General features: G+C 41.8%; 1 protein-coding gene across 1 annotated transcript in view; it reads right to left on the reverse strand.

The window, feature by feature from the left end:
* LOC118360748 (kelch-like protein 21) overlaps positions 1-14,872 on the reverse strand; it is a 25,111-nt gene extending 10,239 nt beyond the window's left edge. Inside the window, exon 1 of the mRNA XM_035740122.2 lies at positions 14,735-14,872. The gene's annotated coding sequence lies outside the window, so the exon portion shown is untranslated. The remainder of the gene's footprint in view (positions 1-14,734) is intronic.
* Between the last annotated feature and the right edge of the window lie 2,914 nt (positions 14,873-17,786).

A 17,786-nucleotide genomic window follows, 5' to 3' on the forward strand; every position in this document is an offset into this window, starting at 1 on the left:
ACAACTGACAAACAGAATCAACCATCTGTTTTAATCAGGCCACAGAAGAAATACCTCTACTTGACGAAGAGAAAGTCTTAGTTATTTGACAACTGGTTTAACACTAAATCACTGCGTCATGTCACAATATAATGAGAGCTCCCTGGTTTCTCACTGAAGAGTTATTACCAGCTGCTGTAATAAGGCCATACACAGAGAATTACCCCATCTTGACGAGCAGAGTCTCACAGTTTCTCAATGTTACAATGTGTTAGGAGCTGATTTAAAAACTGTCAGCGTGTGTCATGACTCTTGCGAGGCTAATTTAAAGAGAACTCCTGGGTTTCTCACTAAAAGCCATTTATTTTCAAAGGCTGCCATAGACTTGAATTAGTTGATTTTGATCAGTGTTATTCTACAGGTTATGACATTGGGGCGCTTCAACAACAACCAGTCATCTGAAGGGCAAGTAAAAACTTTGGAATTGCTACATGCAGGGTTTGACTTTGACTGAAATAGGTGCTGGTACTCGTGTTGGGTGCTGGTACTGTTTATATTTAGGTGAAGGAGTTCCACAATATGTTTGAGCTAATATTCTATAAGAGGAACAGGAGCTTAAGCAGTAGAACATATGTGTTCCGGTGAGCTCCAGCCCAACATGATTCCAGGTGGGATTACGGGATACTCATGTCTTCTTAAAATACACAGGTATGTTTCATGAAGGGCAAGGCAGCCATCTACCTCCTGGCCTTCTACGGCAGAAAAAACAACAAGCTGACGAGCATTGAGCCTCAGCCTAGTACATAGCTCACATTCCACACCAGGATTAAACAATGGAGTCAGCCGTTGGTAGGTCAACAGAGCCCTGTGAGCGATGAGCCAACTCCCACCAATGACAGCGCAGGGATCGGGATCGGCTAGATTCAGCCACGGGACATTTTTTAAATTTATTTTTTGCTTTTGAGCGGATGATCAGGGCTCCAGAACATACACTGACCAAAAATATAAACGCAACATGCAACAATTTCAAAGATTTTACCTAGTTACAGGTACTAGTTACCTAGTTTAAGGAAATCAGTCAATTGAAATCAATTGATTAGGCTCAAATCTATGTATTTCACATCAGCAGGAGTACAGATATGCTTATGTTTGTCACAGATACCTTTAAAAAAAAGTTAGGGGGCGTGAATCAGAAAACCGGTCACTATTTACCGTGACCACCATTTGCCTCATGCAGAATGGCACATCTCCTTCCCATAGAGTTGATCAGGCTATTGATTGTGGCCTGTGGAACGTTGTCCCACTCCTCTTCAATGGCTGTGTGAAGTTGCGGGAACTGGAACACGCTATCGTACACATTGATCCAGACAGAGCATCCTAAACAGATGGTTAGCTACAGCACTGTTTTGCTAGCACAGACTGGAATATGTTCCGGGATTACACCACATCAGTCATTGGCTTCATCAATAAGTGCATTGATCACGTCGTCCCCACAGTGACAGTACGTACATACACAATCCAGAAGCCATGGATTACAGGCAACATCCGCACTGAGCTAAAGGCTACAGCTGCCGCTTTCGAAGGGCCAGAACTCTAACCCAGAAGCTTATAAGAAATCCCGCTATGCCCTCCGACGAACCATCAAATAGGCAAAGTGTCAATACAGGACTAAGATTGAATCGTACTACTCCGGCTCTGACGCTCGTCGGATGTGGCAGGGCTTGCAAACCACAACAGACTATAAAGGGAAGCACAACCGAGAGCAGGCCAGTGACACGAGCCTACCAAACGAGCTAAACTACTTCTATGCTCGCTTCGAGGCAAATAACACTGAAACATGCATGAGAGCACCAGCTGTTCCGGAAGACTGTGTGATCACGCTCTCCACAGCCAATGTGAGTTAGACCTTTAAACAGGTCAACATTCACAAGGCCACAGGGCCAGACGGATTACCAGGACGTGTACTGCGAGGATGCGCTGACGAACTGGCAAGTTTCTTCACTGACATTTTCAACCTGTCCAAGTCTGTAATATCAACATGTTTTAAGCAGACCACCATAGTCCCTGTGCCCAAGAACACTAAGGTAACATGCCTAAATGACTACCGACCTGTAGCACTCACGTCTGTAGCTATGACGTGCTTTGAAAGGCTGGTCATGGGTCACATCAACGCCATTATCCCAGAAACCCTAGACCCACTCCAATTTGCATACCGCACTAACAGATCCACAGATGATGCAATCTCTATTGCACTCCACACTGCCCTTTCCCACCTGGACAAAAATAACACCTATGTGAGAATGCTATTCATTGAATACAGCTCAGCGTTCAACACCATAGTGCCCTCAAAGCTCATCAATAAGCTAAGGACCCTGGGACTAAACACCTCCCTCTGCAACTGGATCCTGGACTTTTTAACGGGCCACTCCTAGGTGGTAAGGGTAGGTAACAACACATCCGCCTCGCTGATCTTCAACACAGGGGCCCCTCAGGGGTGTGTGCTCAGTCCCCTCCTGTACTTCCTGTTCACTCATGATTGCACGGCCAGGCAGGACTCCAACACCATCATTAAGTTTGCCGATGACACAATAGTGGTAGGCCTGATCAACGACGAGACAGTCTATAGGGAGGAGGTCAAAGACCTGGTCATGTGGTGCCAGGACAACAACCTCTCCCTGAACATGATCAAGACAAAGGAGATGATTGTGGACTACAAGAAAAAGAGGACTGAGCACTCCCCCACTCTCATCGACGGGGCTGTAGTGGAGCAGGTTGAGAGCTTCAGGTTCCTTGGAGTCCACACCCCCTTTTACACCGCTGCTACTCTGTTGTTATCATCTACGCATAGTCACTTTAATAACTCTAACTGCATGTACATATTACCTCAACTAACCGGTGCCCCCGCACATTGACTCTGTACCGGTATCCCCCCCCTTTGTATCATATCGCTATTGTTATTTTACTGTTGCTCTTTAATTACTTGTTACTTTTATTTCTTATTCTTACTTATATATTTTTTTAACTGCATTGTTGGTTAGGGGCTCGTAAGTACGCGTTTCACTGTATTGTCAACCTGTTGTATTTGGCGCATGAGACTAATCAAATTTGATTTGATTTGAAACATGCAGAATGGGTGACATGTCTGGTGAGTATGCAGGCCATGGAAGAACTGGGACATTTTCAGCTTCCAGGAATTGTGTACAGAGCAAACCTGGCACCATCCCTACAATAAAGCACAGTGGTGGCAGCATCATACTGTGGGGATGTTTTTCAGCAGCAGAACCTGGGAGACTAGTCGGGGTCAAGGAAAAGATGAACGGAGCAAAGTACGGAGAGATCTATGATGAAAACCTCCAGAGCGCTCAGGACCTCAAACTAGGGTGAAGGTTCACCTTCTAACAGGACAACGACCCTAAGCACCCAGCCAAGACAACGCAGTAGTGGCTTCGGGACAATCCTCTGAATGTCCTTGAGTGGCCCAGCCAGAGTCCGATCGAACATCCCTGGAGAGACCTGAAAATAGCTGTGCAGCAACGCTCCCCATCCAACTTGACAGAGCTTGAGAGGATCTGCAGAGAAAAATGGGAGAAACTCCCCAAATACAGGTGGGCCAAGCTTCTTTTTTTTAAAATTTTATGTAACCTTTAACTAGGCAAGTCAGTTAAGAACAAATTCTTATTTACAATGACGGCCTACCAAAAGGCAAAAGGCCTCCTGCGGGGACAGGGGGTTCATTTGTTTAAATAAAATATAAATATAGCACAAACACATCACGCAACAGAGACAACACAACACTACATAAAAAAAGACCTAAGACAATAACATAGCAAGGCAGCAACACATGACAACACAGCATGGTAGCAACACAACATTACAACTGAATAGCTCCCGCGATATGCAACTTTTCAAGGAAGTCAGGAACAATACACTCAGACAGTTAGGAACGCTAAGGCTAGCCTTTTCAAGCATAAATTTGCTTCCTGTAGCACTAATTCCCAAAAACTTTGGGACACTGTAAAGTACATGGAGAATAAGAGCACCTCCTCCCAGCTGCCCACTGTACTGAGGATAGGGAACACTGTCACCACTGATAAATCTACAATAATCGATCATTTCAAAAAGGATTTTTCCACAGCTGGTCATGCTTTCCACCTGGCTACCCCTACCTGGCCAACATGTCAGCAACTCCCCCGCCCCCTCCCGCGCTTCTCCCCTACCCAAATCCAGACAGCTGATGTTCTGAAAGAACTGCAAAATCTGGATCCCTACAAATCAGCTGGGCCCTCTCTTTCTAAAATTATCTGTCAAAATTTTGCAGCCCCTTTTACTAGCCTTCAACCTCTCTTTCGTATCATCTGAGATCCCCAAAGATTGGAAAGCTGCCACGGTCATCCCGTTCTTCAAAGGGGGAGACACTCTAGACCCAAACTGTTATAGATCTATATTCATCCTGACCTGCCTTTTTAAAATCTTTGAAAGCCAAGTTAATAAACAGATCACTGACCATTTCGAATCCCACCTTACCTTCTCCACTATGCAATCTGGTTTCCCAGCTGGTCATGGGTGCACCTCAGCAACGCTCAAGGTCCTAAACGATATCATAACCGACATCGATAAAATACTTTCTTTCGACTCTGTCAACCACCGCATTCTTATCGGCAGACTCAATAGCCTTGGCTTCTCAAATGACTGCCTCGCCTGGTTCACCAACTACTTATCAGATAAGAGTTCAGTGTGTCAAATCGGAGGGCCTGTTGTCCGGATCTCTGGCAGTCTCTATGGGGGTGCCACAGGGTTCAATTCTCAGGCCGACTCTTTTCTCTGTATATATCAATGATGTCGTTCTTGCTGCTGATGATTCTCTGATCCACCTCTACGCAGACGACACCATTCTGTATACATCTAGCCCTTCTTTGGACACTGTGCTAACAAACCTCTAAACGAGCCTCAACGTCATACAACACTCCTTCCGTGGCCTCCAACTGCTTTTAAATGCTAGTAAAACTAAGTACATGCTCTTCAACCAATTGCTGCCCGCACCCTCCCGCCTGACTAGCATGACTACTCTGGACGGTTCTGGACAACTACAAATACCTAGGTGTCTGGTTAGACTGTAAACTCTCCTTCCAGACTCACATTAAGCATCTCCAATCCAAAATTAAATCTAGAATCGGTCTCCTATTTCGCAACAAAGCCTCTTTCACTCATGCCGCCAAACATACCCTCGTAAAACTGACTATCCAATGTAATTTACAAAATAGCCTCCAACATGCTACTCATCAAACTGGATGTAGTCTATCACAGTGCCATCCGTTTTATCACCAAAGCCCCATATACTACCCACCACTGCGACCTGTATGCTCTCATTGGCTGGCCCTCACTACATATCCGTCACCAAACCCACTGGCTCCAGGTCAACTATAAGTCTTTGCTTGGTAAAGCCCCATCACCATAGCAACACCCACCCGTAGCACACACTCCAGCAGGTATATTGTACTGGTCATCCCCAAAGCCAACGCTGCTTTTTCTTCCATGCTGCCAATGACTGGAACGAAATGCAAAAATCACTGAAGCTGGAGTCTTATATCTCCCTCCCTAACTTTAATCATCAGCTGTCAGAGCAGCTTACCGATCATTGTACCTGTACACAGCCAATCTGTAAATAGCACACCCAACTACCTCATCCCCATATTATCACATACCCTCTTGCTCTTTTGCACCCCAGTATCTCTACTTCCACATTCATCATCTGCACATCTATCACTCCAGTATCAATGCTAAATTGTAATTATTTTCGCTTCTAGGGCCTATTTATTGCCTACCTCCCTACTCTTCTACATTTGCACACACTGTACATAAAAATAAAAATATTATTGACTGTACGTTTGTTTATGTGTAACTCTGTTGTTGTTTTTGTCACACTGCTTTGCTTTATCTTGGCCAGGTCGCAATTGTAAATGAGAACTTGTTCTCAACTGGCCTACCTGGCTAAATAAAGGTGAAATAAAAATAAATAAAATAAACAACATGGTAGCAACACAACATGGTAGAAACACAAAACAATGTACAAACATTATTGTGCACAGAGAACAGCACAAAAGGCAAGAAGGTAGAGACAACAATACATCACACAAAGCAACCACAACTGTCAGTAAGAGTGTCCATGATTGAGTCTTTGAATGAAGAGATTGAGAAAAAAAATCCAGTTTGAGTGTGTTGTTGCAGCTCGTTCCAGTCGCTAGCTGCAGTGCACTGAAAAGAGGAGCGACCCAGGGATGTATGTGCTTTAGGGACCTTTAACAGAATGTGACTGGCAGAACGGGTGCTGTATGTGGAGGATGAGGGCTGCAGTAGATATCTCAGATAGGGGGGAGTGAAGCCTAAGAGGGATTTATAAATAAGCATTAACCAGTGGGTCTTGCGATGGGTATACAGAGATGACCAGTTTACAGAGGAATATAGAGTACAGTGATGTGACCTATAAGGAGCATTGGTGGCAAATCTGATAGCCGCTCGAGAGTACCCTTACCTGCCGATCTATAAATAACGTCTCCATAATCTAGCATGGGTAGGATGGTCATCTGAATCAGGGTTAGTTTGGCAGCTGGGGTAAAAGAGGAGTGATTACGATAGAGGAAACCAAGTCTAGATTTAACTTTGATATGTGTTGAGAGAAGGACAATGTACCGTATAGCCATACTCCCAAGTACTTGTATGAGGTGACTACCTCAAGCTTTAAACCCTCAGAAGTAGTAATCACACCTGTGGGGAGAGGGGCATTCTTCTTACCAAACCACATGACCTTTGTTTTGGAGATGTTCAGAACAAGGTAAAGGGTAGAGAAAGCTTGTTGGACACTAAGAAAGCTTTGTTGTAGAGCATTTAACACCAAATCCGGGGAGGGGCCAGCTGAGTATAAGACTATCATCTGCATATAAATGGATGAGAGAGCTTCCTACTGCCTGAGCTATGTCGTTGATGTAAATTGAGAAGAGCTTGGGACCTAGGATCGAGCCTTGGGGTACTCCCTTGGTGGCAGGCAGTGCCTGAGACAGCAGATTTTCTGGATTTATGCACTGCACTCTTTGAGAGAGGTACTTAGCAAACCAGGCCAAATACCCCTCAGAGACACCAAAACTGGAATCACTGAAAACTCGACCCACAAGAATGGAATGTTCTACCGTATCAAAAGCTTCGGCCAAGTCAATAAAGATAACAGCACAATATTGCTTAGTATCAAGGGCAATGGTGGCATCATTGAGGACCTTTGTTGCAGTGACACATCCATAACCTGAGCGGAAACCAGGTTGCATACCCGAGAGAATACTATAGACATCAAGAAAGCCAGTCAGTTGATTATTGACAAGTTTTTCCCAACACTTTTGGTAAACAGGCCAAAATAGAAATGGGCATATAACAGTTAAGATCAGCTTGAGCTCCCCCTTTTAAATAAAGTACGAACCGTGGCTGTCTTCAAAGCAATGGGAACCTCCACAGAAAGGAGAGACAGGATAAAAAGGTTGGAGAGCTTGGCGATGATAGGGGCAGCAACCTTAAAGAAAAAAGGGTCTAAACCATTTGACCCAGAAGTTTTTTGGGGGTCAAGTTTTTATATTTATATATTTTAAATTTTACCCCGTTTTCTCCCCCATTTCGAGGTATCCAATTGTTTTTAGTAGCTACTATCTTATCTCATCGCTACAACTCCCGTACGGGCTCGGGAGAGACGAAGGTTGAAAGTCATGCGTCCTCTGATACACAACCCAGCCAAGCCGCACTGCTTCTTAACACAGCGCGCATCCAACCCGCATCCAACCCCGCACTAGCTCTCTGCAGTTTCACCAGATGTTGGCCTGGTGGGACGTTTGCGTCTCACCTACCCTAGAGAGGTTATAGAGCTCAGCCATGTGCTTCTTGTCAGTAACAACCACATCCTCAACATTAAGGGACATGGGCAGCTGTGAAGTTTTGTTCTCCAGGTCTTTAACCGTTTTCCAGAACTTCTTGGGATTAGACCCACAGAGATAACTTCTCCTTAAAGTAACTAACTTTGGCCTTCCGGATAGCCTGAGTGCACTTCTTTCTCATTTCCCTGAACAAGAGCCAGTCAGCCTGAGTATGCGTGTGCCGAGCATTTCGACCAAATACAATTCTTGAGCTGGAGTAACTCTGCAAGATCATGGTCGAACCAGGGGCTGAACCTGTTTTTATTTCTCACTTCTTTATGGGGGTGTGTTTGGTAACAATACCACTGAAGATATAAAAAAAGAAGGTCCAAGCGTCTTCGACAGAGGGGATCAAGCTGATTCTATACCATTTTGCAGAGGCCAGTTCATGAAGGATCACTAAGGTCATTACAGAAAACACCAGACTGATACCTATCAGGATTATTTGTGAGGATAACATTGAGGAGAGGAGCCTTTTCTGGGTGTTTGGAGTCATACCTTGTGGGACTGGTAATAATCTGAGAAAGTTTAAGGGAGTCACATTGCTTTAGGACCTGTCAGGTGGTTTGAGCATGTCCCGGTTTAGGTCACCTAGCAGGACAAATTCAGACTTAGTGTAAGGGGCCAGGAGAGAGCTTAGGGCAGGTAGGGGTCATACCCAAGAAGATTAGAGGCTGTAATTGCTTCCTAAGGTGCTTCAACAAAGTACTGAGTAAAAGGACTGAATGCTTATGTAAATGTGATATTTGCAGTTCTTTTTTTAATGATACATTTCTAAAAAAAACTTTTTTTGCATTGTCATTATGGGGTATTGTGTGTAGATTGATGAAACAATTTCATCAATTTTAGAATAAGGCTGTAACGTAACAAAATGTCGAAATAGTCAAGGGGTCTGAATACTTTCCAAATGAACTGTAACTTGGGGGGCCAAATAAACCACCTGCGGGGCAAATTTGGCCGCAGGCCGCCAGTTGGGAAACCCTGCCCAAAAGGTTACTCTACAGAAGCAGGCCTGAAACCTGCTCTGGAGTTTAACTTCAGCTGTTCTATTCTCCTGGGTAAGTGATTGTCAGGTTAAAAGGGATTATTGCATTTCCTTGCAGAATGTTCTGGTTGATCAATTCTACATAAGTTTATGTGTTAATTCATATGGTACAGTATTATTATACAAACTAATTACTGTAGTGCCTTTCTGGTTGTAAATTAAATTGGATAATATCTATTCACACTACTAGTCCTTCTTGCCCACGTCTTGTGTGCAAGTCAGTATGATACCCTACTCTGTAACTGTAGATGACAAGAACTGTCAAAAAACTAACATATCTGTTAGAACTAGATCAGTGGGTCACAACATAAAGAGTAGGTAAGTGATTCCCAAAGACCCGAGAGGGGTATTGAGCAACTTATGGGTTGTGTGTTTACCAACCTAAAATAGCAGAGAGAAAGCAATTGCCTCACTCAGAGGGACAGAGAGAGCAGAGTTGGGTGGACAAACTGGAGAGGAATACAGAGAGTAGTGTGACCATCAGGCACCATGTGACTAGAACTTACCCACCAACAGAAAGCATATTATGTATATTAGAATGCAGACTGATGCATGCCACTACCCTCACCACATTTCATTACAGTAGTTGCCTGTGTGACTGGCCCAGGAACTAGGAACTTGACTCATGCCCTATAGTTAGGGAGTATGGCCTCCTTGGAGAAACCCCTTAAGATAGGGCTAACATGGTCAGTCATAGATCTTAATAAACAGCCAGTCATCATCTAACAAGTTTCTGGACTGTTTACAGCAGTCTTGGGTGGAAATCAGGAATGGCTGATGATGAGCTAAGCTTGGTAATAATGGTAATATATTAGTTGCTAGGTATAATTTCCTTCTAAATACAGTATTTGACATAAATGAATGTAGGGTTGACAGTAGAGGAAAATGTCACCACTTGGTTTCTCAAGAGGATAAAAGAACAAGGCCTCAATTTCAGCCTGAAAGTCTTCTTGAGGTTATTTTTATAATACGGCTGAAGCTACAGGATGTAAATGTAAACAAAATGTTTTTAAGTCCTCAAATGATATGAAAAGCTCCCAGAGAAGAAGGCTAGATTGTTCTTAATGAATGTGTAGCCTACAGCCAAAATATGAATTATGCTATTAAGTGTGGTTTCAAATCCAGCTATGGAATGTTTATTTGGAAGCTAAGCCTATTCTGTGTACATGGATGGAGAAAATCAAAACCAGACGGAACCGTTTTGCTTAGAGCAGGTCCTTCTACTAGACTATTCAGCCAAAACAACAACATCTGTTGACCCCTGCAGATAGGACATGGTAAACACCAACTTAGCAACACCATTTATCTAATTACTCACGGTTCAAAACCAAAACCATGGCTCCATAAAGTGCCTAGTCACCACTCAAAATGAGCTTCCACAGACACAAAGACGCATTAAAAAGAAAGAACAGTGATTAAAAACCCAGGACGCATTCTAAAAAGCCTGATGTCTAGTTTAATGCCGATGTGCAAAACCGATGTCTAAGGTGACGTGCATACCTATATAACTTAGGTACATGATGTAATGACGCCATGTAAAATGTTGCGCTACACGTGCAACACAGCATTCCTAACCTAGCCCACAATGTCTGCTGTGTGGATCGAGCAGTCAACAAGTCGAGCAGTCATTTGAAAGAGTAAGAACATTTTAGTGAGACAACTCAAAGGTTGAAATACATTAATGCCAAGATAATGGAATTCATTGCCCTTGACAATCAACCGTTCTAGCCACATGTAGCCACGTGTTGTTCGCCTATTGAAATTCAGTTCATGAAAATAAATAGCTAGCCAGCTACTTAACCCTGTTGCCCAAAGCTAACGTTATAAGCAGCCAGCTACCTTCATCTGGTTAGTGAGGCTCGACGAGACCGAGTTTTGTGTTGTGAAGCGAGCCACAATAAGGATTAGGCACAATAGTGGAATTTGCGGATTGCCTTCAAAATAAAAGTACCTATTTGAAAGCGATGCAGAAGGTTACATTTAGTGGAATCGTGCCATATTTAGACTAGATAATGTTAGACAAGGTTGGAATGTGAAGCAATGAAATGGGGTATCAGTCTACTCGGCGACACCCACAGAACACAACTGTGAAGAGTTTATGAAAATATTAGCGCTGTAGCTCTTATCGCGGGATTGTGACTGTGAAATCACCTCCCCAGTCAGCCTATTGTGTGTACTGACATTCATATTGCACTGTACAACTTTACCTAAGGATTGGGGATAAATGAAATGTGGTATCAGTCTACTCAATACCCAAAATAGTTTTCCCCAATGTCCTCCTCAGAGCTATCAGACTCCAAAACATCCACGCAGCATTGTTTTTCCTTGGGAATAGTGTTCAATACACATAGGTTGACAATAAATGTGTCTCAATTCAGTTGTTTCAGATTCCTGCAATAAGAGCTACGACGCTAATGTTCTCTGGGTGTCACTGAATAGACTGATACCCCATCATTGATCCACAATCCATAGGTAAGGCTGTACAGTGAAATAAGTATGCCCCCGATGCAATTCTAAAGTATATCCAGTGAGATTTCAACAGATTTTTGTTGATGAACAAATGGTCTTTTGTTAATTTTATATAACAATATTCCAACCTCGTTTAGCATGGTCTATTCAAATATGGTATAATTCTATTATTTGTATTAATTTGCATCATTGTCAATTACATACTTTTCTTTTGAAGGCTAACCGCAAAGTCCACTATTGTAGGTAATCCTTATTGTGGCTAGCTTCACATAGATGGGTCCTGTCTTTATAAATAAGGGTTATTTTAGATGATGACGACTAGCTATATAGTTAGCTCGCTAACTATATAGCTACTGAAACAGATTGTCATTTTGCTATGTTTTTGGGGAAGAACATTGTTTGCATCCATGAGTTAACTATAGCTTTTTTGTATGACCAGCACTGTAGATGCGCTAGACAACTTTACCAGCACCATAGCATACGTATCGATGAATCGTTGTGACATATGAAATACGAGTGATTGTGTAATCAATGTGTTTTAACTACATAAAAACATGTATTAACGCATTAAATTATTGGTCAACAAGCTTATTTGACACGTCAAATAGTGTTATTTGACACTGTATCTTTTTTGACACGCAAAGACCCAAACAGCGTTCCATAGAAATCCTGGTTGAGAATGAAGCGACTGAACAAATGAACAACGAAACAGCACAGCACAGCGAGTAAGTGAAAGAAATAGGTTTTGATTATGTTTTACTGGTAATGGGGACATACTAAATGCCAGAGGTGTGGACTCGAGTCACATGACTTGGACTCGAGTCACAAATATGATGACTTTCAACTCGACTTTGACTTTAACACCAATGACTCGTGACTTGACTTGGACTTGAGCCTTATGACTCGACCTGACTTGATACCCTCCCCAAGTCCAAATATTAAAAATGATGCTATTAAAAAAAGTGTGCAGCTCATCAACTCTTCATTTAACAGATTACAGTTTGAATCAGACAGCAGCCAATCAAATTGTGCCAGCTGAGAAAAAGGTGGCAGTGGCAGTGCAGAGGAACATCGGCAGGTGAATTCAGATGGAGCCCATGGAAAGATGATACCCAAAATTATTATTTTCGGATATAAAGATGACGCTGTATCAACACAAAATGGATTGCAACTTGCAAAACATGCACACAATTTCCAACTTTGTTCTACATTTGAAGCTACACAAAGAACGGTAAGTCATGGCTAATATAGCCGACAGTTATATATTTTGTATTACTTTACTAGTGTATCATGTAGGCCAACGTAACATTAAATCAATGAGCCTCCACAGAGTCAGTCAGTGCGGGAACGTGATCATTGCACCCAAGATTGAGCTACAATTGGCTAGGCAGTTGGTACCCTAAATCATGCCTGATGTTACTACCGTTCCTAAAACCATTGACATACACTAGCCTAATGTAACCACACAGAGAGGGAGAGTGTGTGTGTGTTAAGGTTGGGAGATTGTGTACAAGCCTACATCGCCCGATTGTGCCCCATGGCAATCATCGATCACTATTGGGGGATATGGAAATATGTTTATTTGGAAAGTAGTAAATATATAGATATTTTTAAAAGCATTCATGATTTGCGTAAATGTAATATACTAACTATTACTCTTGTTAAAAATATGAAATGGTATTACATTTGGTGAAGAGCACATTATGACTTGTTTAGGACTCAAAACTTAAAGTTTAGTACTTGACTTAATACTTGACGGTCTTGACTTGAGATTTGAGTGCCAAGAATTGTGACTTGTAAAACAATGACTTGGTCCCACCTCTGCTAAATGCCAACAAAATAACTTTCTGGTCAGTGTGGTGCGTGTGTGTGTAACCTTTATTTAACTAGGCAAGTCAGTTAAGAACAAATTCTTATTTACAATGACGGTCTACCGCGGCCAAACCCGAACGACGCTGGGCCAATTGTGCGCCGCCCTATGGGACTCCCAATCACGGCCTGGTGTGATATAGCCTGGATTCGAACCAGGGACTAGTGACACCTCTTGCACTGAGATGCAGTGCCTTAGACAGCTGCATCCATGTGTGTGTGTTAACTATTTAACTGTACTAGAATGCTTAAAAGGCCACTAAAATGTTAAATATTGGTTATCAGTATCAGGTTTTTTTGCAAGGAAAATATTGGATATCGGTATCAGCCAAAAAGGTCATATCTGTGCATCACTATCTCTTTTGCCAACTCTTATGGTCGGCAGGTAGCCTGGTGATTAGAGCGTTGGACTTGTAACCAAAAGGTTGCAAGATCAAATCCCTAAGCTGACAAGAATCCCTTGCCCCAAGGAGGTTAACCCACTGTTCCTAGGCTGTCATTGAAAATAAGAATATGTTCTTAACTGACTTGCCTAGTTAAATAAGGAAAAAATAAAAAAAATAATTAGACAAGACATCACAAATCTGGGACCAGGCTAATACTTGCACCTGGTAGGCAAATACATGTCCATGACAACACAGCTGCTACAGGGCCTGCATACCAGGGGCCATGAGAACCAACTGAGTGGAGTGAGCTAAAGCTCTGGGTTCTCCATAGCTGATCCCATGCAGCCTGGTTTGGCCATAAAAAGGCAGGCTAGTCAACCACTGGTCACATTCCATCTGGAGAGAAGAGGGACAGTTTGATCCCTGCATGTGGGGCTACTTAGATAAGAGTAACACCGTTGGAGGTGGAGGACAAAGCCTGGTATGCTGACAGAAGGGCACATTGTCTTTGCTCACACCAACGTATAACTTGAATGTACTTTTCCATAACACCGATGGATAAGAACAACGTCCATAGTTAGGGACATATATCTACAACTAACTGTATGTACCTTCAACAAACATACATACTGCTTTCATTTTATTGTTTACGTTCTAGTCCACCAACCCAAATCCACTGTAAAACATAGTTGTGCCCATTAGCACTGTAATCGTTTGAATTTATGATAATGAAAAAAGTCCACATAGCTACATTATCGTAAATACCATGAATATTTTTTTTGTCTGTCAGTACAGTAGGTCTATTCTTATTTAGACTCTGTTAATCATCAACAAGGAAAAATAGTATGTATTGACGGGTGTGTCTAAGTAGAAACACGAGCAGAAATATCTGGTTGAAACAAAGAGAATAACATGCAGAACTCAGTTATTATTTTATATCAGACATGCATACTGTCCAATCACAACTGTATATATCCTTTCCACCGACGAAAAATCTTCGCAGACATAAAACAGGTCAATAATTAAGTACATATACTTACCAAATGTAACGTATTCTAGTCAACGAACGGGTTATAGTTTTAAACGCTTAAAAGTTGTTCACATTTCGTATCTGAAAATAGACGTTGATATTGCTTCTCTCCTCCAGTCATCTGCGTCATGATTCCGCGTCGTGTGAAGAAATGGTATAGCCTCTAAATGCTCCTCATTGGATACAGTAGTTGACACAGTGTGACGTTCACAACTTTCAACGTGGTCTCAGATAATTTCGTATTATTCTGTAAGTAAATCGGTGAATTTAAAAAAAAACTAGCAAGTCGGTTAAGAACAAATTCTTATGTACAATGACGGACTACTCCGACCAAACCCGACGACCTGGGCCAATTGTGTGCACTGCCCTATGGGACTCCCAATCACGGCCAGATGTGATACAGCCTGGATTCGAACCAGGTTCCATAGTGAAGCCTCTTGCACTGAGATGCAGTGCCTTAGACCCTGTGGCACTCCGATATACTCCAATTAACATAATATGTTACATTTCATATGGTATATGTTAAATTGTAGATGTCCATCATCCATTTCGTATGGTATTGTAATGAAACAGCAGGGAGCAGGTCTCGAACCCTCGACCTTCCAGCGTGCTATCGACTGTGCCGCAAAAGCGTGCTCAAGCGGCAGAGTTGATATCCGCGTTTATAATCCCAGGGTCGTTACACTATGTTATGAATTAGGATTACAATTTGAATGATATGTTCCAAATTTGCTAAATGTACAATATGTTCAAAATTCGCTAAACATATGATATGTTACAAAATCCAATTTGATGTGGCTAACGTTAGCTATGTGGTTAGGTGTCTAATGCTAACGCTAGCTAGCTGGCTAATGTTAGTTTTAGGGGTTAATGTTATGGAAAGGGTTAGCTAAAATGGTTATGACTGGGGTTAGGGGAAGGGTTGCAAAACAGTTCAAAAGTAGTACGCAGTTGCAAATGAGCTAAAATGCTAAAGATATGATGAGATTTGAACACGCGACCTTTTGGTTGCCTGACCATTATGCACCCACTCACCCCAACCACCCCCCTTTCATTTTGGCCTTAATTAACCTTCTATATAATGAAACCATACTAATTTGAGTGTCCCGGATTTACATTTAATTTGTTATGTGTAGTCTATGAGACCTGTCTGCAATTTGTTACAATATAGTTACAATGTAGCAAGAACATGTTACTTGAAACCACTGGGAATTGAACAAATATTTGTCTAAATAATATGTTCTTGAAGATTTTACCGTATGTTTCCTTGACAATTATTTTGTGTATAATGTTGTGTGTGTCTTCATGCTGTTTCTATATTCTGCATCATGAAATTGTGGGCTATTTGTTATTAATGAGAAAATCTGTTGCTAATTAAACGCTATTGAACTCATTAATTGTCAACATTTACTTAGGCTTTTGTAACGTTGATATTTTATTTTATCGGAGCTCTCTCCCTCCCTCTGGCAAAGTAATGGTATCGTGACAATAAACAGATAGCCTTATTTGTCAGCCTGCTGCCATCTCGTGTTGCTCTATTCAGGGTTTCCCAGACTGTCCTGGGGCCCCACCTGGGTGGATGTTTTTTGGGGGGCCATAGCACTACACAGCTGATTCAAATAACCAACTCATCATCAAGCTTTGATTAAAGTGTGTATATTTTATCTGTCTAGGGATGTTTCAACTTACTTTACTAGAGGCACGCTGACATGGGGTTATGTCACTATGGGGTTATAGTGTATACAGGTACACTGAGAACCAGGAAGAGTAATGTTAGCACCGTTGTCACAGGTGAGAGGAGAGAGAGAATACTTGTCTTACTGTCTCACTATAATGCTTGTGGACATTTGCCTCTAAAAATAAAAGTTCACTACAAACATTTGTAAAATATGGAAAGTGATTCATTTCCAAATCCCCAATAAGAACATAACCATTCTATCAGATATTTCAGTATTCTGATGAAGCTGATGTTTTGCGGAGTTGACAAAAATAGCATTTAAAAAAAGAATTATGTAGTATAGGCCTCCTGAGTGGTGCAGCAGTCTAAGGCACTGCATTGCAGTGCTATATGTGTCACTACAGACCCTGGTTCGTTCCCAGGCTGTGTTACAGCCGGCTGTGATCGGGAGTCCCATAGGGCGGTGCAGCGTTGTCCAGGTTAGGGGAGGGTTTGGCCTGGGGGATAGGCCATCATTGTAAATCAAAATGTGTTTCCATGTTAGATAAAGTTTATTTTGTATACTTAAAGTTTATTTTTAAGTATACACAGTAGCAATTTTAGTTTTTTGTCAGTTGCTTTATGATTCTAAAACCTAATAAAACGCAACATTTTTGAACCAAAGTTCATATTCTATCAGGCAGATGGAGCAGACAGTGTATGGTTGTGACCATGGTGATTTCAATATTGTTGGTTTAAATCTGTCAAAAGTAGAGAACTTTACCGACCATGAGTGGTCTTGTTGCACTACATGTAGTGAGGACATGAGTAAGGGGTCCTGATGGTATAGCTGACCCTGCTCATTCCTGATTATAATATAGGGTTGTGAGCAAATCTGCGAGAGTTGGCCAAATCTCTGGACAAATGTTTTAGGAATCACAGTTTTGAGATAAATATTCTTTGAAGTCACAGAGGGCTGTTACAAGAAACGATATAAGTCTTTTTCAGTTAATATTTGTTATCTATTATTATTGTTATTATTATTATTATTATTATATGTTAGAATTTTAAAAAGTTTTTTTGAAAGTTTTAAATTGTGATAATTTCCTCCAGACAAGGACATTTCCAGGCATAGAGCTGACATGGAAATTAATAATATTGAAAGTACAGTATTTCGACAAATGTTTACTTATAAAATCCCCCCGCACACATTGTGTAATGAATGCCTGGACTGCAACTAAACCAGGCCTCATTATCATGGCTTTCTCCCAGCCAGGGCCAAGCTTGGAAATAAATATTTACTCAGATAAAAGCTCTGCTTGAAGGCATATCCAACCCTATCTTGATTTTGGTTTAATTTTTTACATATATGTGGGCTTGTCCACTTCCCAATTTTAATCTTAAT

The sequence above is a fragment of the Oncorhynchus keta genome, chromosome 28 (genome assembly GCF_023373465.1).
Source record: "Oncorhynchus keta strain PuntledgeMale-10-30-2019 chromosome 28, Oket_V2, whole genome shotgun sequence".
NCBI lineage: Eukaryota > Metazoa > Chordata > Actinopteri > Salmoniformes > Salmonidae > Oncorhynchus > Oncorhynchus keta.